Genomic DNA, 10,698 nt, shown 5'->3' with positions numbered 1-10,698 from the left:
ACTGTGGTTACACTTTACAGTGAGGGTACAAATCATATGCTTAAGTAATGTGTGAGCAATGCATGACTTGTGATGTTTCAATGCATGAATTAGCCTTTTGCAGGATGTGTCATGAATTCCTGTTGCTCACCATTGCAAATGATCAGGTCACAATGACTTTACGGGATTAGTTCACACTTATTAGGTCATCAGTTAAGGAACCTTAATTCACAGTCATTTGATACATTAATTGATGTGCTATCAAATTAACTGGATTCCTCATACATAAAAATTTCCTTCAGAACCATGCATTTGCTCAGCCTCTTTGATAAAGAAAAATAGCTTCATATTGCGATGAGAATAGACCCCATGGCATTTTTGACACAACACAGTGGTACATAGAACATTTTAATTGTGTTTGTGTTGTTATAAACAGAATGACACAAACCCAGTTAGTGTTCTCTATTACCATGTCAAAACTTATGTATCATAAATGTTTTTGTCTCTCTTTCTCTCCTCTCTCTCTCTCTCTCTCTCTCTCTCTCTCTCTCTGTGTGTGTGTGTGTGTGTGTGTGTGTGTGTGTGTGTGTGTGCTCTCACTGCAAGGACCTTATCTCCTCTCAGTCATTAAAGCGTTGCCTTATTATGGTTTAATGCCATGAGTGAATGCAAGATTGAACTGAGTATGAAGGACTTCATGAAAAGAACAACAAGTTGGCTTTTTGCAGCTATATTAAATCAAATTTGAGACTATTTCTGCTGCTGCTACCAAGTGCTAAACCCTGATTGCTCCAACAGCAGATTACCCCCCCTCTGAATTATAGACCTTGGTTCTAAAGACCTTAAATTGACAGGCAAGAGTGTTGGCTCCTTATTCAGAATGATCAGAAAAACAGAACGAAAAAAAAAAGCAAAATAAAAAATCATGACTATAGAGACAGATGCGGGAGAGCCACAAAAGCAGTCATGTAGACAAAGTAAATGATATTGTCCTTGAGGCATACTGTGCAGTAAAATTAAATTGGCTTCCTCACACAACATCAAATCCTAGTGCCCGTCTTTGCAAATGGGCTGTAATGCTGCCTGTTTGGTACACACGCTGAGCTGGCTAAATAGTTTCTTCCTCTGAGCTCCCCGCTGGGTCACTGTGGATGTTCCCACACAGCTTGAGCATGTTCAGTAGCATCAAGCCTGGAACCCGCAGCCCACTGGCCAGGGCTATTTAAAAACTTGACTCCCTCTCAGCCCTCCTGAGGTCTTTCCAATTTTGCTGCTTCTGATCAGAGAGCTAATGGCCTCTGCAGGAGGGAGTCTGAGGCTCACAGAGAGGGACAAGGTATTTTGTTGAGCAAAGTGGAAGTGCTTGTGTCCTGTGACCAGTCAATGGGATTTCTACAGTGCCTAAGGCCTCCTTTAAACTCCGAATGGCAATCTCTGATGACTGCAAGTGACCGGCTCATTTTGAGAGCAAATCAAGGGTTTCTCCTGTTTTTCTGGTGTGCAAAACATGAGAGGCAAAGGAATGGAGGGGCTGCTGGTTGGAAATGCCAGAGAAAGGACAACGGGGGCTGAAAACCTTCTGTTTCTCCTTTTCCACCGGTAAACACGTCAAAGTCAAATAGAAGGCAATGTTAAGTTTGTTAATCTCTTGATTGCTGTCTTTGTGCTGCCGTGCCATACGGTTCACTATCTGTTTATCTGTCAAACCTTTAATTGCTGTATTGTTTCATTTTCTCTGTTTTTCCATCTCTCTGAGCAGTAGTTCTAGTACATGGATAAACTGGATGGATAAACATGCCCAAACAGCCTCATTGCAGCCAGCCATAGTGCATAATATGCTGCTACCAGCACCATCTTTCACTGTGTTTTTGCTCCACTCACAGTAACCCTTGGTCAGTTTAAATCCCTGATCACAGGTCATTCAGCCTCTGTTTGCAGCTGTTTTAGCTGATGGTTGTGATTATGTGATTGTGCTTTACTGTGTATCTTTTATTGTGTTTGGTATTGTTTATGTCATTTTACTCAACATCATTGGAAATGAAGGCCAGTCCTCAATGATTTTCAAGTTTAAATAAAGGTAGAAATATCTGTCCACTCAACACTTTCAACATATGAGTCTTTCTGAAACTCTGATGAAAGCTTGATGCTGATGCAGATTTCAAGATTTAAGATCATCATGCCATGACAGTAAAGGCATTTTAATTGTTTTAAAGAGAATGCCTTGGAGTTTTATGATTTTTTTCTACATGTATCCCTTTCCAAAGAGCTCCTCAAACAAACTGAATTTGTGTCCAGGAAGCGCTCTATACCAAAACATTTTTTGATATCCTGAAATCCATGAACATGAACATGATGAGCACATTCATGCTCCTCAGAGGATGAACCCTGTTCAGGTGTAGTGACTTCATGTAATAAACAGATTGCCAAGTAATTTGCCAAGTGTACTTATGGTTCTCAGGTAATGAACCCTCTCAGTTTTGGTGTGACCATCACATTTCCGCTAGTGCCACTCTTGGGGGAATATGTCAGATTTGCGCATGGAATATATCAGTAAATCTAATTAGCCAATTGATATTTTGGTGAGTGCATTCACACTCCCCAGCGAAAGGTTCCCGTTGATTTTGACAACCCTGTGACTTTTCCTGTTGCACCACACTTAAGCCAAAATGTCAAATTTGATATCCCAAACTCTATTAGGCAGATTGCCATTACATTTGGAAAGTACATTCCTGCTCCCCAGAGGATGAACCCTGTCAACTTTGGTGACCTTATTATCGTTCCTCTAGTGCCACCCTCAGGCTAAAATTTACAAACCCCCTTCTCCCACTGCTTGCATCCCACCAACAGGCACCAAGCCAGCAGGGCACCACAAAAGCACGGACCTTAATGGAAATAAGCCTTCGACTTTTTGAGTCATCCTGCATTATTTATAAAGACCTCAGAGTTTGTTTATACCCCTTTTTTCAGCTTGAAATGCTCTTACTTACTTTTCAATTATGTCTCCATATTTTCCCAGTCACATACTTTATCAGACCATTTTAGCATTAAAACCTTTGATGAAAACCTTTGTTAAAAGGCACAGCACTGTGTGAAATGAAGTTTCATTAGCTGTACCTTGTGTACTGTTATCAACTAAGAACTAATAAAGTGATGAAGTGCAATTTGTTTTATGTTTTTATATTGGAAATGTACTACAAAAATATAATTAGAAGATGCTGACATATCAATTGATGCAACATTTAGAGAAGAAATAAGCCCCAGAAAAATAGAGATACTGTAAAAAGTGATCAAAGCCTGTAAATAAACTTCCAGCTGCACAAATAGTTGTCTGACAGCCAACTTTTAGAACCATAAGTCCAGCTGTACAGACATATGACACACGATGATGCTTGCATTCTTCAGGTCCTGCGATGGTCAGTTGCTGACTGTTATTTCTCATGCTGAGTGCAATCAATGGAGGCTTACAGTGAGTGGGTAGAAACACTGGACAGTGACCTTAAAGAGTGCATCTTAACAGCTTAATTAATTCATTACTGTTCTACCAGGTCCCATAAATCAATTTGTCACTCCCCAGCTGGCAACAGATGTGGATGCTGGTAGACAATCTATTATGATCATGTGTAACTGCTGATACAAACACCATTATGTTGTGCATGAAAAAGCTCGGGAGCCTGATGAGCAGGAGTTTTGGCTCCTTTCAGCAACATATTTGCTGAGAGGTGATTACACATTGATTTACGGTGAAACTTGAAACCAAATGACAACATGATCAAATGATGAAAACTAAATCTAAAGTCATTTGCTGAAAATTTCTTTCATCTAATTACAGAGCGAAAAATCATTACTTCTTCCACCTACTATACATCGATAAGAAAAAAAAAAATGTAATATCACACCCAGTTTGGAAAAAAAAAAAAAAAAAGCCAAACAGCTGGTGCTAAAGGCACATTAGTTTTCAGTGTTTTTAAGAGAAAAAAATGCATTAGTGAGCTCTCACTCAGCAGCATGGCCAAGGCAGTCTCACTGTATAGTCCCATGGGATAGTCACCATATATTCAGTGTATTCTCAGTCAGTAGTGCAGAAACTGTTGCACAGCCTTTGTTTCTGTTTGCTGAAAATATTTTTCATTGTTAAAACTCAATTATGCAGTACAGCATGTATAACCCCTAAGTTTTTCAAGTAATTTAACATAAACAGTTCTATTGCAATCAACTTAATAATATATATATGCATTAACAAGTTGATTATGTATAATACAAAGGAAAAAAGAGAGCTTGAATATTTGATGATTGGAAGAAAGGGCAAAAAGTAGACAAAGAGACTCAGACAAGATGAAATAAACAGAGAAAACACACCACAGAGCAGTGATTTGAAATTTCATGTTGCTGACTCAGTTCTGCAGCCACCAGCTCTTAGAAACAAGACCCAATCTCATCACATACAGGATCCACTTTGTTTACGGAGAGCTGGAGGGAAAAATATATATGTATATATTTAGTGAGCTTGCAGAATGGCTTTGGATTGTCTTCCTGACCATGCTGTGGAGGATCACAAATCGTCGGCTGGGCTTGGATCATCATTCACAGTCCACCGGGTGCTTCCTGGACATGAAGCTGTCAGCTGTGTCGGGGGAGCCAGGCACCAACACATTAATGTGAATCCCACCCCTGCACCAGTGATTTAGATTCTTCAACACATCTGTACAATGATGGATCACTGTAAATGCTATATAAAAAGCTCAAAATATTTTAAGAGAAAATAAGGCAGTATTAGAGTGGCTATGTAAAAATGTTTGCATTTTGGTTCCAAGTTATTGAAAAAATATTAATCTTTCCCTCAGAATCCTAGCTGAGTGAATCGAAAAAATTGTTTAATTATTAATTCTATATTCAACATTGTGTACCATATTTTTTCTGATTTGTGAAATTATTCTGCTGCTCAGGCAGTTTACTCCCAAGTTGCTGCTCAAGTAGAAATACTGTTACTTTGCTGATATTTTATTTAAATAGAAGTAGAGCTGCTGCTGTAAAAATCTGCTGAAGTAAAAGTTAAAAGTACTTGGCAATGTACTTTTTCAAAACAATAAACTTCAGGTGTGATCTTTTCCATGCAGTTATAAAAAGAGGAGAGTACACGCTTCAAACTAGATTCTTTTAAAGGTACATTGCACAAAACTGCCAAAGGTTGATTGAAGTGAGGACCCTGTGCACTCTTGTCTATCAGCATTTTTCATCATGCAGCTTTTATTGTGAAATTTGGAAAGGACAAAAAGTAAGACCAACAAAACAGAGGCAGATTCCCAAATCTCATCTTTGCTGACTGAGCGTTCATTGTGAAAGTTTCAACAATCTGCCATTGATCATTTTTACTCTGTAATGGATGTGATTTAAAATGTAGCGTTGTACAATATTCAGGCAAAAATGGACTTCAGTGAGAGTTAAGTTGCTGACATGAATAAATGTAATTATGTACTTCCACCTCTGTTCCAGTGCCATTTCCTGAACATACTTGTCATCTTGCAAAAGTTAGATAGGTTGTAACCACGTCCCCTTTTTGAATCAGTGTGCATCAGCGCTGGACTGACCCTTGATAAAACAGCCTTAGAAAAGACAAATGTTGAGTTTCACAGCACTGCAGCTCTTTGTGGATGTTTTTCCTGTGAGCTTAGCTGGGATCTTTCTTCTTCAGCTGCTCTTTCAACAGCATTAAAAGGAGGAATGGCTTGTCTAACGGACGTTCCCTGAGCTCTTCCAGGAGTGCGACAGCAGAGCAGGCATCAAATCCCCAATAACCAACATCTACTATAGGCACTGGGCCTTCCAAGGTTTAGGCTGTGATGGCAGAGAAACAGTCATCAGCAGTAGTTATAACAGCTCTGAAGAGGATTTTTCTCTGAAAGAACTTAAAAAAATAAATAAATGAATAAATAAGAATTACATGTCACCGAAATCTACTATTACACATAATATTATTTATAACAGGAAATCTTAAGCATTTTTGCCCTTGAAAAAATTAAACCAAAGTAAACCACGTTCCGAGATAGTTTTACATTTTACAATGTGTGCAGACCTCAGATAAAAATATTTAAATATCCTAACTGGATTTTGAAATTATTTTGTATTACAGCATGAGTTAAAAATACATATCAAGGGCGATGCAAGTTTACTTGCTGATCTAAATCCAATTGAGAAAATTTGGGGTTGGATGGCAAGGGAAGTTTACAGAAATGGACACCAGTTCCATCTTCACCACTTGGAGCAACATTCACACTAGCCTCCGGGAAACACTAGCATCAAGCATGCCGAAACAAATTTTTGAGGTGATTACCAAGAAAGCTTTTTTGCCTTTGCCATCAGGAGGTCATGACAGTGTGGATACCTGACAGAAAATGACACTGAATCCGCATTTTTGCCAAGATTTGGGATTTTAAAGGCAGTGGTCTTAAACTTTTGATCAGGGTTTGTTTATCATAGGGTTAGGCTAACCCTAACCCTATGATGAACAGCCTGTTTCAGTTTAATTGTTGTTTGCAATAAATTGCTTACTCTTTTTTTTTGGTCTCACTCCAATTTCTTCTTTTTGCATTTTGAAGCTCTACTTAGAACCTTCTTAAGATCCAACAGTGCAAAATGTAAATTCTTGCAATTTCTCAACTGGTCTTAAGATTTTGATCAGGAGTGTATAACAAAAACACCTGAATGATGAGAGTGACTCAGTCATTATTAGTGATTAGATGTTCAGAAACACTTTATATGTACACCAAAAGTAACAATGTTCCACTGAACTGAAATGCCATTCCAGGGTACTGATAAATAAAATCTTATTCAAAGCTTTGCACAGAAGTACACAGGGTCCTTGTAGTGGAACCGAGCGGAAACAGAAATGTGTGGTGTTGGACACTCTGGGTGGTCAGATTGTAATCCTGGACAAAGAAGGTATCAGCTGCTGGGACAGGAGCATAAATCCAGTCTGCTTCCACTGAGCTGTAAACACAGCCTCCCTATAACCATCTTGGGCTTATATTCTGAAAAGTTACTCACAGACATAGCAGCTAAATTAGATTATTTTCCCTTATCTTATAGATAAACCCATGCATGAGCCTCTGCCCACAGGAGACTGTAATTCTGCAGATTATTCACCGTGATGAAAAACCCACAGATCTGTTTGACTTTGATTTTACTGAAAATATATTCTTAATCTGTCTTGCAACACTTTCTCTGTCAGTGAGCAAAAAAAAAATATATATATATTAATGTCACCAAAATAGACCTGAAATGAAAATATGTTGAACTTAAGGCTCTGTATGCTCAAAATAATGAGATGCGAGAGCTTAAGGGCATGTTTTATTTTTGAACCCAAATGTGCAGTTCTTAGCTTATCAAATATTTAGACAGAAACAGTCGTTTTCTGTGGCTGGCTTCGCTATCGCACAGCATCTTGCCAGATCTCGTGTTACCAGAGCTCCACAGCACACTGATACTCCTCCAGGGCTGTTGAGGCGGTCTCCTCCCTCCCAGTAGCCTGTATCTGACCGACCGGGGTTTTGTTCAGGGCCGGACCTCCCTGAACCCCCCAGTCTCACTTACCTGGCTGCACCCTGACCCTAACACAGCCCCCTCCGTCCCCACAGTGTCCGGTATTACAGCACGCCATCTGAACAAAGGATGTCCTTTCAACTTTGTGATGAATACCTGTGTGTGAAAGATGTGATTTTTTTTTTTTTTTTTAAATGTAAAGTCATTCACACGATGCTGAACATAAGACGCATCAAAATGAGAATACCCGTGGGATCGTGTGAAATTGCTGCAGCTGGTATCCAGAATATTTCTCACATTTAATGATTTAAAAAAGCAGCAACAACAACAACAACACAAAAAAAAGGTTTTCTTCGAGCAATTTCACATTTGTTGGTGGCCTAGATAATTAAAATTCTCCTTAAGCTCGTGTCTTCTCTTGCTCAGTTCTCTTTTTTTTCTAAACCGTGCACATAAACAAAAGTCCTGAAAGTACATGAGAAATGTTATGCATTTGCAGATTTTAACTTTCAAACCCCTGTGAGAACATGTGAAAAGCGACTCTGGCGATGGTTTGATCTACATTTTGGTGGTTTAGTTGGAAAAAAAAAGAAAAGTGAACGAAATGGAACTGATTTTTTTTTCTTCTCTCAAATCACTCAAATTCAAATGATCAGTGTCTGGTCAACCTGAGCTCCATATAATTGTAATGTGCTAGCAGACCCAAAATGAGCTCATTGGCTGGCACTTACAAAAGAGAAAAGAATGAAGTGCATCTGACGGGACAAAGACAGTCATTACCTTCCCACTTTGGCAGAGACTTAAGTGTGGGCTGGCTCCTCTCCAAACTCTGGGCTTAATCAACCGGTTGCAGCAAACTCACAAATTTATTGTTGCCGTTCCGTGACACCCACACGGCATATTATTTTTTAAATAACTACCTTTTTGTATAGCACCTTTATAAAAACAAAGTCCTTTACAATAAAACACAAAAAGACAATGTGGACAGACAATAAATAAAAAGGTAAGTCTGGAGAATTAAAACAAGAAAAGAAAAAGGAAAGGGACAGGAGAAGAAATCAAATGGTGATACGTTGCATTGAGCAACAGCAAAAGATGGAAAAATACTATTAATTATTTCACTCTCTATCCAAGGACTTTCTATGTGATTTGGTGAGGTTTCCAGTCTGCTGTGAGCCGGCCTGTCCCTTGCACCCCAACACTGCAGGGCTGGATAGGTCTTTTTTGTGGAGCTCCAACCGTCAAATATTTACATATGGAAACTCAACTGGAACAGCTCTCTCCAAAAACAGTGACAGATATCTGGCATAATCCACAGGCCTCGGCACTGAAGAGTTTCATTGGGATCTATTTCCTGCCAAAGAACAGCAGTAAACTGTATCTATCCACCCCAACAAGTGCGAATTAGAGGCTGACTTTTGCAGTCTTGTTTTCCCAGTAGGATTTTAATTGCAACAACTGATCAAGTAAGTGAACTGAAACACTAAATAAAGGATGAATGTTTTACTTAAAGGGGCAGTATGTAGTTTTAAACTCAGAGTTTGGTTTACAATGCTTCAAAACTATCTTTCTTTGAATTGATGATACAATCAGATAGACTACCTCAAAGAAATACATTATAGGAACAGACTCTGCAAATGTAAACAATTATCTCTTTCAAAACTACGTAGTGCACCTTTACTGGAACAGAGTAGCTTGACAGGTTCAGTGTAGCTAAAACTGTGTTTTCTGCATTTTTCTTGCAAATACACTGATATTTTCTGAAGAGATTTTGCACCACACCCTGAATGGTAGAAATGCCACAGCCGACAAAATCACAGACTTCCAGCTTTATTTTCACATCGGTGCACTGCACAAAGTCACCGGCAAGGTCAAAGTGATAGTTTTGGTGAAGATGATGGTTTCTCCTTGCCTGGGCATGTTTGATCTGGCGTCTGGGAGGAGAGGCACACTAGTGGGTGTGTTTTTGTCAATCTGGTAGCGCACTGCAATTTTGTTGCCATGGATGAACGTGATTTACGCCCCCCCGGGCCAACAGCGCGGTGCACCTAGGCTTTGTGTTATTTTCATCCCTGTAGTCGGTGGAGGCACGTCATCCGCACAGCTCTGAAGTCACAACACCCCAGTTCATGTGTTTTGCTTTGATATGAGTCTCTCCAGATGGAAAAAAATACATTGTTTATACAATCTAACTCATATGTGGTGGTTAATTGATCATACGCTCAAAACTGTGTGTCTTAGTGCACAAAGAAGGAGGAAATCATATCAGCATAAATTTTTCCTTACCGAGAGATTTGTTATTTACACTGTGATCAAAAGTGTATAAACTTAATTTGGAAAAGTGTTGGAGACACACATGACAAGGAAATCTGACATTTTTCATTGCATTTCCTGCAATTCTGCACCAGGCAATATACTACTTGAAGACAGTGAAAGTAAACTGCCTAATTCAGAATATAACCAGGGTTGATAGAAACATACAGATCACTTAGCTCTGATACTTTTTTACCTCATGACTATTTTAAAAGCAAAACCATGGTCTAGAAATTAGTAGTTAGAAAGTATGTTTTTCCTGTTTAGAGAAGGAAACATAATGGCGTTTATTCTCTGAATTTATTATAGTCATACATTCATTTACAGAAGAAAACGGTTTGCAGCTTTACATAATGTTCATTTTCTTTCACTTACTCATTCACTCCAAGATCAGCGTCACCAAAATATCATGGCGCCATTGCACAGTGTTACCTGTCCTTAAAGGGAAGGATCAGAGGAGAACTGATTGGTTAAGTCAGCTCCAGCCCCTGACACACCCAATGATAAGTTACTAATCTCAATCTCACCCCGTTCCCAAAAATGCCAGGTACATCTTGTGCTCTATCTTAACGATCTAAGCACACGGTCTGCACAGCATGGCACAAGTGTGTTTAGGGCGTGTCCAAGTCCAGTTTTGCTATTGTAAAGGTGGAAAAAAGTGTGATTGTGCCAGGTGCCTGGTTCAAAAGGCTTGTACTTAGTCTCTTCATTAATCATAGATGTGTTTTAGGCGCAACATGCAATAAACCAAACAGAGTGCCGCCTCCTATTCCCTTTAAAAGCCAGCTGCGCCTACACCTTGGAGGATTGATATTATAATGGCACATTTTCCAGGTAAGAAGGAAGGCTTCTCTGCAGTGGAAACAGATC

The sequence above is a fragment of the Myripristis murdjan genome, chromosome 3, assembly GCF_902150065.1.
Source record: "Myripristis murdjan chromosome 3, fMyrMur1.1, whole genome shotgun sequence".
Taxonomy (NCBI): domain Eukaryota; kingdom Metazoa; phylum Chordata; class Actinopteri; order Holocentriformes; family Holocentridae; genus Myripristis; species Myripristis murdjan.
The sequence above is the reverse complement of the archived record's forward strand: the minus strand, read 5'-3'. Positions refer to the sequence as shown.